Below are 12,885 nucleotides of genomic sequence, written 5' to 3'. Positions count from 1 at the left end.
GAAGCAGAATTTCGATTTAGGGCCTGCATTTTGTTTAAAATGTAAAAAGCAGAAGCACGACGTTTACAATCTAATAGCTTTGCATCACGAACAGATATCGCGGTTCTGTAAACGGCATCTATTATAACAGTCAAAGCGGACAAACTTGCTATGTCAACTTGTATATTACGTTTATTGGTTACGCTGTGTACAAGGGTTCTGCAAAAGCCGTATTTCCATAACACTAAATTTTTTTGACATTCATGTGTAACATTTCTATTTTGTCAGCTGTAGATGTACTATTACACGCAGTTCACAGAGTAGTGACATCATTTTTTATTGTTGAGTTACAGAGTTCTAAACTTCATAGTTTCGCTTTCTGAAAATTAGCGATTTTGGGCAATATTTAATAAATAATTGACAACCTAAATGAAAAATTCGAAACGAGAAGTCACTACAACTTACGTTTTTATTTTAAATGCAACAAACCTCGTCAAATTTGGTGTAGTGGTTGCGGGGGAAAACGAATTCCCCTTCTACATGTATTTAAATAGGGGCACCCGAGCTAAAGCTTCCTCTTAAGCAGGAGGCCGAGCTGCAACGTGAGCCCCCGCCGAACGAAATTTCTGGCTACGCCACTGATTACAGGTGTGCGGTAAATAACTAACCTGCGTTGCAAAGGGCGTAATCGTGACGTATTCGGTCGAAGCGGCGGCGTTCCACGCGTGAATCTCCGCATGGCTGCCATTGGCTGTTTTTAAGCAGACGCTCTTTCGACGCTAGCGCCAAGGTCCCCTTCAGTTACGGCCCTAACAGGACGGCGATACTTTGGCAAAATGGCGGTGCACACGATTGTTTCCGTTGTCATGGCAACAGGAACAGCAGCCGTGCGGCGCCTCGTCACCCTTGCGCTCTTCGTTTTTTTCTTTTTGTATATATTATGAGGCACGCTCCGCTCCCTCTCCACCTTTCCCCTTGCCCGGCGCGCTGCTAGTTTTGCTTTCGTTTTGCCTGTCCGCGACACGGCGGCGCGTTCTATTTTTTTTTTTTTTATCGCGCGCGCGTGCTATCCCAGGCATTGTTTGTGAATTGGCACGTGGTGCGCCGCGGGATCTTTATGCTCTAGCACGCACGCAGTCTTCTACATACTGTGAGTATGCCAGCAACGTCCCGAAGTGTCATCTTCATAGGCTGGATCCATCCTTAAAGCTACAAGTGCCATCAAAAATTTCCCACTCTGAGGCGGCAGTATTGTGCCGCCTCTGGCTCGGGGTGGCATTTACGAAGGCCTACTCGTTCCGCATTGGAATAGGGGATACGCCATGTACGACTCTTGCGGAACCCCAGAAACGATTGAACACATCCTCTGTCCCCAACACGACGTCGAGCGCCAAGTTTTCTGGAAGGCACTGAACCAGCTGGACTCCAGACCTTTTTCCGTAATTAAAATCCTTGGACCCTGGCTGTTCGCTTAATGGCCCAGAAGGCCACGAAAGCGTTCTTGAAATACTTCAAGTCGACAGGCCTTGGGAACCGTGTGTAGACTCGGTGCGAAACTCTCTCCCAGTGCAGGGTAGCAAGCCGGTTAACCTCCCTGCCTTTCCTTTCTTCTATTTCTCTCCAGCATATGCCAGAACATATATAAGTTCCACTTCCCACACAACATATCTATGGCCTCGTTTTATTGACTTCCGTTTCCAAAAATAAATATTTTCGCATAACTTGGTATGATACACGTTTAGAAACTGAACAAAAGTAAGAATGCATGACATGAGTACTAAACAATACGAAAGTTCAGACAGTGAAATAAAAAGAAAACTCAAGAGAACGCTAGGGCCGTTTCATGTACACACATATAGAAGATTTTATATAATGTCCTAAAGACCAAAGCGTAGAATAACTTCTGATATGCGCACTGAGAGCTTCTAATATACTACCCGAGATATTGCACAAAACTGGACGGTAAAACAGTAAGACGGTATGACAGTCATGACAACTAAACGGAAAATTCACTGGTAATGGGAAAAAGAATGCCCCACAAAATACCTAAAAAATATAATAAAATGGTAAGATTGTTTTATTGACAGCCATACCAAAAAAAAAACAAAAACTGACTTGTAAACCTGCACAGAAGTACATGAAATGTGTGACGTGTTCATTACTACTGAACAAAATGAAAAAGACATTTCGCCTGAAATTGCCGAAAGAAAAGGCCAGTATTCGCATGCATAAGCAATCATCCGAATAACAGCGATCTTCTAAAGCCATACATGACGTATCTAATGGTAAATGGCAAAGTGTCTAGGGTACTCAGGGACTCCGCGGCCACCATGGACGTTGTCCATTCGAAGAACGTGAAAAGTGAGGACTACGTGTCCGAATGCGTTTGGATAAGGCAGACTGTCAGCGCAGACTCAGTGTGCCTACCTATGGCAAAGGTACAGATTGAGGGACTTTTCGGAGATATCGCGCCAGTGGCAGAAGTCTCCAATGGGCTACGGGAAGGCTACCCTTACCATTTCTCTAACAGCTCGGAGTCGCTACTAAAAGGGAATGCATATTTGCTGAAGCCCAGGTCATGGTTTTGACGCAGTCCAAAGCACGGTAACTAGCTCAGCAGCTACGTTGCCACGAGGAACAAAGTGCAAAAAAAGCGGATGAAATAGCTAGCTGCGGAGACGTAGTAAAGCCGGAAGAAGAAATCTTTACGATTTTCCCGAAAGGAAATCAAGAGGAAGGTCATGCCGAGAAGCCGCCAATAAAAAAAGGGGGGGCAATCGACAGGAAAACAAACCGATTTCCAGGGGTCCGTGCTGGCACCGATCATGCATAGCCATGAGCGCATGCTAAGTGTTGCCAGGGAAACGCTACAGGTGGTACAGCAAAATGACTCAATGGTAGCGTTTCTAGACAGCGGAACAAGTAAAGGGGTGTCGTCGAAAACATTTCTTTCGAACTGAGGAACGGCGTCCTATACCGTAAGTACCAAGATAGGCGAGGGCAATCTTACAATCAACTGGTGCTGCCGACACCGTATTGTAGGGATTTGACGAGCCTTTGTCATGACCACTCGTGGGCAGGACACCTACGTATAAGACGAAGAAAAGACTGATGCGGGAATTTTATTGGCCGGGTTGCTTCAGAGAGGCGCAGGATGTCGTCCGGACTTGTGATACTTGTCAGAGAGCTGGTAATTCTAACGATAAATGGAAAGCACCAATGGTAAAGCAGTTGATTATTTCCAAGCCCTTCCGCAGAGTTGTGAACTTGGTGGGACAGCTTCCAACAACAAACGCTGGAGACACATTTTCACCTTATTGCGCCCAGCAACAAAGTTTCCTGAGGCAGTTCCTTTAAAAGAGGCAACTTCTGTCAACGTATTGGATGCTCTGCTTTCCATATTTTCGCGCCTCGGTTTCCCGGCAGATATACAATTAGACCAGGAAACAGCTTTCATGAGCGCACTTACGACAACGTTTCTCGAGAAATGTGGCATTAGAATTTCGCACAGCTCGGTCTATCATCCTAAGAGAAACAGCGTGGAGAGATGGCGTGCCGTCCTCAAGAAAGTTTTGAGAGCGGTTTGCCATGAAAAGAAGTGTGACTGGGACTATTGCATACCGGGCACACTTTGCGTTGCGCACGCTGCCACACGAGGGAGCTGGTATATTGCCGAAATCTTTGAGACCCCCTGAGGCTAGTTCGCGAGCTATGAGAGAACGATCGGGTGCCCAAAAGTGTGGTCGTGTATGTGTTGGACCTAATAAAAAGGTTACATGAGTCTCGCTGGATCGTGAACTGCAACCTAGAGGCAGCGCAGGACGCTTCAAAGCGATATTACGACAGAAATTCGAGGAAGCGATCATTCGACACTGGCGACAAGTGATGATCGTGCGGCCAAATCGTCAAAATAAACTGCAAGTAAACTGGCATGGACCCGCCAAGGTTATTGATCGCATTTCAGAGGTGAATTACAGTGTCAGGTTATCAGCCCACTGAACACACATTGGTCTATTAGCCGTCTACAAGATGTCTTGGCAAGATCACGAAGACGTCTTGGCAAGATATTTAGGACTTCTTAAGTCGTCTTACCAAAACATTGTCGGATGTCTTAAAACGTCTTGTAGCCGTCGTGAAGGCCTTCTAATGCACCGCCAAATAAGGGATTTAAGATGCTTTGCAAGACATCTTGTAGCCATTTTAAAAAAAAGGCTATAAGGCATTTTGCGAGACGTTTTGTAGCCGTTTTAGAAACGGCTATGAGATGCCTTGCAAAACGTCTTGCAGCAGTTTTAAAAACGGCCGTAAGAAATTTCGCGAGACGTTGCGAACGGTCCTAAAAATGATTTCCCAACAGACTAAATACAGTCTTGACTAGCAAGGTACGATACCTTCTAGTCAATATTTGTGTGACGTAGTCCTATAATTTAGTAAAGCAATTAGTTGACAGGTCATTTAAGGTCCCAAACCATTCAAAGCTCTTTAAATTTTAATGTGGCGGCACTTGTATTCAGGAACGTTTAAGATTCATTGCAAGCATCAGCACCATAAAATTGTATCGAAAAGTACCACTTCTTTATTGGGTACGGAGTAGTTGCAAAAATGACAGCAAGATCTACCAAACCTGTGAATTTACAGTGGGAGCACTATTGTCAGAGGAGGCAATTTACGCTAAAATTCAGTCATAACATTGCAATCCAGTGCCGGTTTCCTTCCAGGTCAACTGTCCAACGAAAGGATGCTGAAATTCAGTGATCTGGCTAGAAAAGCCATACACTGCACAGATGCGATGGTCTGGTAAGACCCAAGATCATTTTCCTTATCTTGTCAACATTGTTCGAGATTTGCGGATGGAATAATAACAAGGACTCCAGCAACACTGCCACAGAAGTTTTTTTACATTAATGTTTGGCACATACATGAATTTAGGAACACAATACACCCTCCCCTATTGCATTAATTATAAAGGAATTCAGTGTCTCTTGACACGCTAACTGCACAAATCAATGGGAATGGTCCCAACCCTCGCAATATTGAAAATTTTGGCTACACCGACAGAACCAGTGCCTATGGCCCATTTTTTACAACCCACCATAGCACCACTGAAATATTGGCAAGGCCAGAAAACTGACAACACATGTTAAAGCCGCGCTTAACATACAGAATGATAATCACACAAATGACGCGCTGAAGTGGCCAAAGGTTTCAAAGAATTTTTAATAAATCAAATCAATAACACCACTACATAAGCAAAATGTTTCTAATGCACCTTCTAGAGATTTGCTTTGGGACTGTGTTATCACACATTGATCACTTCATGATTCGGGGAGCTGGCTTAGGCAGTTCCACGGGCTGATGCATCTGCAGACGATGTAGCTTGTTCCTAATGTTGCTTGAGCTCACATTTGTCACCTGTAAATAGAAGGTAAGACAAGATAATAACAAATATATGTTAAAGTGAAACATCGTTATGACGTAACGGGACATAATGATTATTGAATGCAACGAAGTGAAATCCCCGTTGAAATCTCCGTAGATATCCACGTTTTAAAACCTTCTTTCAACGAAGTAAAATTATCCTGCCAATAGATTTGCCGAACTTGATTTGTCTCCGTAACAAGAAATACCCAACCTTTACAGACTCAATCGCATTCCGCGGGTCCGGCACACTTTCGGTGCCAAAACTTTTAGGTATTTGCGTTGAATGCGGCGCCTCACACTGTTCCTTCTCATCTGCGCGTAGCTGCGCAGAGGCTGAGTATCGCAATTTCTCCAACTGCGGCACCGCGCAGGCTAGGCGTGGCCTCAGAGATTGTACCGGTGCAATCACAGAGACCACGTCTGCTTATTGTGTGGCCCGTGCTGCTCGAACGCGACAAATGTTGTTGGCGTCGCAGCGTGCAACCAACCGCGCTGCCATTTCGCGATGCTAGAGACAAGCCAACTGAAAGCGGAAACGAAAGACCATCACATTGAAACAGAAGGCAGCTATCGTAAATGCAATCGTGTCAGATGGTAAGCAGTTGTGTGTTGAGGACGCCGACATTTTTTTTGCTGCTTTCTGTTAAGCGCACGTGGCCATGTAGCAGTTCTACTGGCCGCAAGGCTGTCTTCTATGCAAATTCATATTTGTGCACTTCATTAGGCATGCAATGCAGTGAACGGCAGTAATGAATACAATGAATTTCGGCTGCCCTTCAACGTGGTTATAAAGAGATTTGGTAGCATGTGACTGATAAGAGCTCCCACTCATTTGTACGGAAGCTTTGTTTGCTGTGGCATGACTGATTTGATGTGCAGACTGCAAACGGTGCCTTTCAAGCGTGCCCTTGACTACTGCTATTAATAGCTACGCAAATGAGTTTTCTGGGCCTCAGTAAGCTAATGATGTTTGATAATTGTTCTCTTATTCGCATTACTTGCCTGGACCAGATAACCAAAATAAACAATGCCACCACATGAATGTGTGTTTGCATGCAAGCTGCCAACAGTGGCTGTCATTTTCGCATTGATTGCTGCCGTTTCACCAACAGTGGCAACGGCTTGACTGCGCTTTGACGTGCAGACTGCTAATGGTGCCTTTCAAGCGTGCCTTCGACTACTGCTATTAATAGTTACCCGAATGAGTGTTTTGTCATGGATGCCGTGCAGCCACGAGGAAACCCAAGCCGTGCACGTAGTCCCAGGTAGCACACAAAGTCTTGAAAACGTCGTATTAAGGGATTCGAAGGAAACATCGAAGCCGCCCTTACGGCAATGGTAGCGGGCCGAGCCTTCAACAGGAAGAACGATCTGTATGACTGCCCGGTTCCTTCCAGTGTGTTTGGCATATCAAAGGTGTCATCACTAAATGTGACAACGAGCTCCTGGAAAATGAGCAGCGTCGCATGCAAATGCTTCAAAATTCCCGCTGGACAAGGCAGCTTTGCCGTGTTTCCCCTTATTCACAATGCAGTGATGTGAATACCTTACCGCTGAACGGCTCAATGTTTTTTTACTGCTGAGGCACGAGTGCTGTACAGTTTTCGTGCGTATAAAGGTAACATATTGTGCCCAGTCGTCTGAATAATGAAAGCTGCGGTTTTAATATAAACAGTCCGAGCACTTGGATATATACAGGCACGTACCCAGGATTTTTTTTCGGGGGGGGGGCCCACTACCTCCATCATCATCATCATCATCATCATCATCATCATCATGTTTTATGTCCACTGCAGGACGAAGGCCTCTCCCTGCGATCTCCAATTACCCCTGTCCTGCGCTAACCGATCCCAACTAGCGCCCACGAATTTCCTAATTTCATCGCTCCACCTAGTCTTTGTCGTTCTCGATTGCGTTTTCCTTCTCTTGAAACCCATTCTGTAAACCTAATGGTCCAACGGTTATCTAACCGGCGCATTACATGACCTGCCCAGCTACATTTTTTCCTCTTGATGTCAATTAGAATATCGTCTATACCCGTTCGCTCTCTGATCCAAACCGCTCTCTTTCTCTCTCTTAACGTTATGCCTAGCAATCTTCGTTCGATCGCTCTTTGCGCGGTCCTTAACTTGCTCTCAAGTCTCTGCCCCATATGTCAGCACTGGCAAAATGCACTGATTGCACACCTTACTTTTCAATAATAATCGTAAGCTTCCAGCCAGGAGCTGGCAATGTCTGCCGTATGCGATCCAACCAATTTTTATTCTTCTGTGAATTCCCTTCTCATGATCAGGGTTCCCTGTGATTAGTTGACCTAGGTAAACGTACTCCTTCACAGTCTCCAGTGGCCGACTGGAGATCCTGATCTCTTGTTCCTTTGCCCGGCTATTTATCATTATCTTCAACTTCTGCATATTAATATTCAACCCCACTCTTACACTCTCTCTGTTAAGGTCTGAAATCATTTGTTGTAACTCGTCTGCATCGTTGTTGAATACAACAATGTCATCGGCAAACCGAAGGTTGCTGAGATATTTGCCATCGATCTTTAGTCCTAAGCCTTCTCAGTTTAATAGCTTGAATTCTTCTAAGCACGCAGTGAATAGCTTTGGAGAAATTGTGTCTCCCTGTCTGACCCTTTTCTCTATAGGTATCTCCCTGCTTTTCTTGTGTAGAATTAAGGTAGCTGTAGTACCTCTGTAGATATTCTTACGCGAAGGACGAGTCAGTAAGACGAGAAACTATTTACAGATTATATTTACAATAACGGTTGCAGCGCTGACCGGTTAGATTCACAGCGCGAGCCCAGTTCATTCTTCCTCCTCATTTCTGGAGTGATGGCGCCCACGCGCCTCGTTCAAACAAACAAATACCACACGCATGTAGCAATATTTTCCAAGCTTTTTACGTAAGCGTTCTGTACTCCTTGATTACGTAGTGCCTCTATGACTGCTGCTATCTCTACTAAATCAAATGCCTTTTCGTAATCTATGTAAGCCACATAGAGAGGCTTATTGTACTCTGCGGATTTCGCGTAAACCTGATTGATGACATGGATGTGATCCATTGTAATGTATCTCTTCTTGAAGCCAGCCTGTTCCCTTGGTTGACAAAATCCAGTGTTGCCCTTATTCTATTGGAGATTATTTTGGTAAATATTTTATATAATACTGGGAGCAAGCTAATGGTCCTATAATTTTTCACTTCTTTAACGTCTCCTTTTTTGTGGATTAGTATAATGTCTGCATTCTTCCAGTTTTCTGGGACCTTTGCAGTCGATAGACACTTCGTATAAAGAGCCGCCAGTTTTCTAAGCATTATTTCTCCTCCATCTTTGATTAAATCGACTGTTATTTCACCTTCTCCTCCCGCTCTTCATCGTTTCATGTCTTGCAGGGCCCTTCTCACCTCATCGCTAGTTATAGGAGAGTTTCTGTATCCTGTTCATTACTGTTTCTAAGTGAGGTATCGTGACTCCTCTGGGTACTGCATACAGGTCAGCTTAGAATTTTCCGCTGCTTTTACTATATCTTCGAGATTGCTGATGCCATTATCCTTCTTATCTTTTTGTGCATACATCATGGTTTGTCCTATGCCAGGTTTCTTTCTGACTGATTTCAGGCTGCGTTCATATTTTACGGCTTCTTCAGTCTTTCTCATGTTATAGTTTCGAATATCAGCTATTTTCGCCTTGTTGATCAGTTTTGACAGTTCCGCGAATTGCGTAACGCTGTGCGGCAGCCAGTCCCATACAACCGCGTAGAGCGCAGGACTCTGCGATTCTAGACGTACTGCGCTCACCGCGAAAGGTTAGAAAAACACCCACATAAGCACAGCAGAGAAGTGGCTACGTGAGGCGGTTCGACCGATAACTGTAGAAGCGTCATTCAAAACAAGTCATTGTTCTCCACTTCCGGCGTCGTTTTCTCTACTTCCTTTTTAAATACAAAGAAGTTGATCCATAAATATTCTCATAAACAACGGTAAACTTTGTTCATTATTCGCTTTTCCTTGCAGTTCGGTTGTTTCCTTGGCTCTCTCCCTTAGTAGATCGCTTAATTTCTCAACACCTTGCGATTTTTGTTTCCAGTTGCCAATTTTGCACGATAAGTGCTATACAATAAGGGAAGAACAGACTAGGTAACGGGCGACAGTCATCTTGCTTATGGCTTTAAGGGTTATTGCAGGGTTTCATGATGGACGCTCTTTCACATTATTTTATTTCCCACCTTATCTAACCCATATCACGTGTATGTGGTTCCGGGCATCTGCCAGCGTCGCGGCGAGCCGTAACTCGAGGAAATAATGAAGCAAAGGGAAAAGTTAAACGCAATTGGCGTTTTCTCCGGCCGCAACTCGTTCCACGAGAGTACAGACCAGCTGAGTAACAACCGCATCCCTTTCCTGGTCCCAGTATCAGCCTAAACAAAGAAGGTTGAACTAACAAAAGCAACAGCTATGCGCGTGAAGGTTGCATAGATGGTGACAACTGAACGCATCTCGAGTTAATCGCGCGGGTGCGGAATCTATGAGAAAACTGTCATTCCCATTACAAGAGATGCCGATAACTACCGCCATGTAAAAGGAGTGAAAAAGGCAGCATAATGCTAACCGATGAATAGCTGCCAAGTCTCAACATTGATCTGGCGGCGCTTTAGGAATGTGTGAGGAGTGGTGGCGTGGGTGGGGAGGGGGGGGGGGGGTATGCCACTTGATTTCGGGGGGGGGCCCGGGCCCCCCCGGGCCCCCCCCTGGGTACGTGCCTGGATATATATATATATATATATATATATATATATATATATATATATATATATATAATGTGTGTGTTTAACTCCATATGAAATTTTAGGTGATATCTTATGCATATGCAATACAGTAAGCGTACATAATTCATCAAACAACGCGCTTCCCCGTGAGACCCATGAACAACTTGGAGCTTGGCTCCAGAGCGCTAAATCATGCAAGTCACATGCAGCATAAATAAAAGTATCGAGTTAATAAGCGAACATCACTTTTGCTGCCAACGGAGGGTCACATCGGTACAGTCGTTTCTGGTAACGGTGCTTCGTAGGAAGTGTGGCAACGAATTCTATACTGTGAGCACAATGTAAATAAAAAAAAAAATTTGCAGAAACCATCGTCGATGATTGTTAATGCAAGCGATTAGTCCCAACGAGCGAGCGAACAAAAGAACGCTAGAGAAAGCGAGCGAGAGAGCAAAGCATAGTTAGCGTGAGAGCGAACGAACGAACGCGCGAGCGTTTCCCTTGCAGATCAATAGTCCGACGACCGACCACCGACGACTGAACTACGAAAACATCCGACGGAGAGGGCACAGAAAGCTATTCGCTTTAATATTTCTGAAACTCGTCGTTATAGGCTCGCCACGCTTGGGCGCAGAGGGTGGTGTGATCGCACCTATATAGAAGCGGCGATTGTTTTTGAACATGCTGTAACCACAATGACGCGGCACTGAAAGCGGAAAGCGTCCGAAATGAGAGAGGAGACTGAAAGGCCTTGCGGAACGCCCAGTGGCAACTTCCAGCTCGCCACTCTTGCTGCAGATGGAGTGGCTAAAGAACAATGGAAGAGCGCGCGGCATCTGGCTCTGCGCAACATGATTCACGGGTCGAGAACTACAAAAGCGCAATGCGCACGACACGCAAGACGCGCACACCAAGGCGCGTCAGCATCTTTAGCGGCTTGTACAATATTCAAGAACCCATCAACGCGATCCAACCACAGAACACCTATACAAACTTAGAGAAGGGAAACTGTACCTTCCACAGTGCTACGGAAATAAGCGTAGCGGTGGCGTCGTGAACTAAAGTATGTGACCACAGGTGGCGCTGTACAACAGGAAACGGAATACCTTGCGGTTGTCGAAGTAAACAGGGAAGTGAGAAGTTGTGGTGGTTTTAAACGAGACGGGATCCACTTCAATTACAGGTTAGCACGAGAAGTGGGTTGGCGACTTGGTGGTCGCGCTGTTGCTTTTTTAGGGGGCCCGCAGGCGCTCAGGAGATCAGAGTAGATAGTAATGAAGAAGGTCCCCTAGGGGAACATCAGAAGAGCATCGCCGTCGATAATAGAAAAAGGAGGAAAACAAGAAAAAGAGCTCGCCATGCAATAGGCTACATAAACATGCTGGGCGGCAGAAGAAAGGAAAAGTGGGCAGAGATTGAGGAGCAGTTACACAGAGAACAAATAGGCGTGTATGCGGTTACAGAAACGCACCTTAGAGACTCAGAAGAGCCGCCAATTATTGAGAATTATGTTTGGGAAGGGTGCAACAGAACTAAGTCGGAAAGAAAGGGAGGGGGAGTCGGAACGCTCATCCATCAGGGAGCCAAATTGAAAAGAGTAAATTCACAATGTCAAGAGCATCTTTGGTTATCAGGTACAATGAGTGGGAAAGAAACTTGGCTGGGTGTTACGTATTTGTGGACCGGAAAAAATTGCACAGAGAAGAATAAAGAGTTAGTGGAATGCATAAGCGCTGATATTAAGGGTTTCGGGAGTGGTGCTGAAATTGTCCTATTAGGTGACATGAATGCCCACATACAGGATTTAGATGGCTATACCGACAATAACGGGAAGTCAATGCTGGACCTTTGTGAGCAACATAACCTCGTGATCGTGAATACAGGGCCTAAGTGTGAAGGACAGGTCACGTGGGCAGTGGGAAACCGGCAATCAACCATTGATTAATGTCTGATGACAGAAGGAATTCATGATAAGTTGAGAGAAATGGTCATCGATGAGGAAGGGTTTAACAGCATAGGGAGTGACCATAAACGCATCATATTGAAAATGGGATATGTAGTTGGGAAAGAGAGCAAGGAGAGCAAAATGGCCAGTCCAAATTTGAACGCTGAACAAATAGCAAATACAATCACTAGAGTTGAGGAAGAACTTGGCAAATGGCCAAGTAAAGAGTGGGAATATGGTGAGCTTCTAAGTGTAATAACGACAGAAATACGGAAAGAGAAACAACATGTTCGTTGGAAAGGAAAAAAGAAACCAAAAAGCTGGTGGGACAAGGAGATACGAGAAGCGATCGCCGAACGACAGAAAGCATCTCGAGAGCACAGGCAGGCAAAGAAGGCGCAGTTGTCACAGGATGAAGTAACTAGTAAATGGGAAATATACCGGGAGAAAAAGTCTATGGTTCAAATACTGGTGCAAGCAAAATTAAAAGGTGAAAGTGAACGTTGGTTGTCAGAAATACGTGAGAAAAAGAAGGCCGCACCTAGAATATTTTGGAACCACATAAAATTATTAGGCAGGAAGTCAACAACAATACAACAACATATCCTAGACGAAGATGAAAGCAGACTGGAAGGAGAAGCGGCAATAAATTACATCCGAAAAATAACAGCCGAATCTTTCCAAGGCAATGACGAGGTTGTATTTGAGGAAAAAAAGAGCATGAAAAAGACCCAGGAAAAGGAGCTGGTTCTGACAAATTTAAACTGGAAG

At 44.9% G+C, this 12,885-nt stretch overlaps 1 protein-coding gene and 1 long non-coding RNA gene across 2 annotated transcripts in view; one reads left to right on the top strand and one right to left on the bottom strand.

The window, feature by feature from the left end:
• Positions 1–12,885, top strand: part of LOC126545939 (coiled-coil domain-containing protein 125-like) — a 324,642-nt gene that overhangs the window by 269,025 nt on the left and 42,732 nt on the right. The gene's annotated exons all lie outside the window — the stretch shown is intronic.
• On the bottom strand, positions 5,173–8,044 carry LOC129380394 (uncharacterized). Its single transcript, XR_008608395.2, has 2 exons — positions 6,598–8,044; positions 5,173–5,391 (listed from the first exon to the last, which is right to left on the bottom strand). It is a non-coding gene; the product is annotated as an uncharacterized lncRNA (long non-coding RNA).

Source organism: Dermacentor andersoni, chromosome 1 (genome assembly GCF_023375885.2).
Source record: "Dermacentor andersoni chromosome 1, qqDerAnde1_hic_scaffold, whole genome shotgun sequence".
Taxonomy (NCBI): Eukaryota; Metazoa; Arthropoda; class Arachnida; order Ixodida; family Ixodidae; genus Dermacentor; species Dermacentor andersoni.
This window is presented reverse-complemented; position numbering and strand designations above follow the sequence as displayed.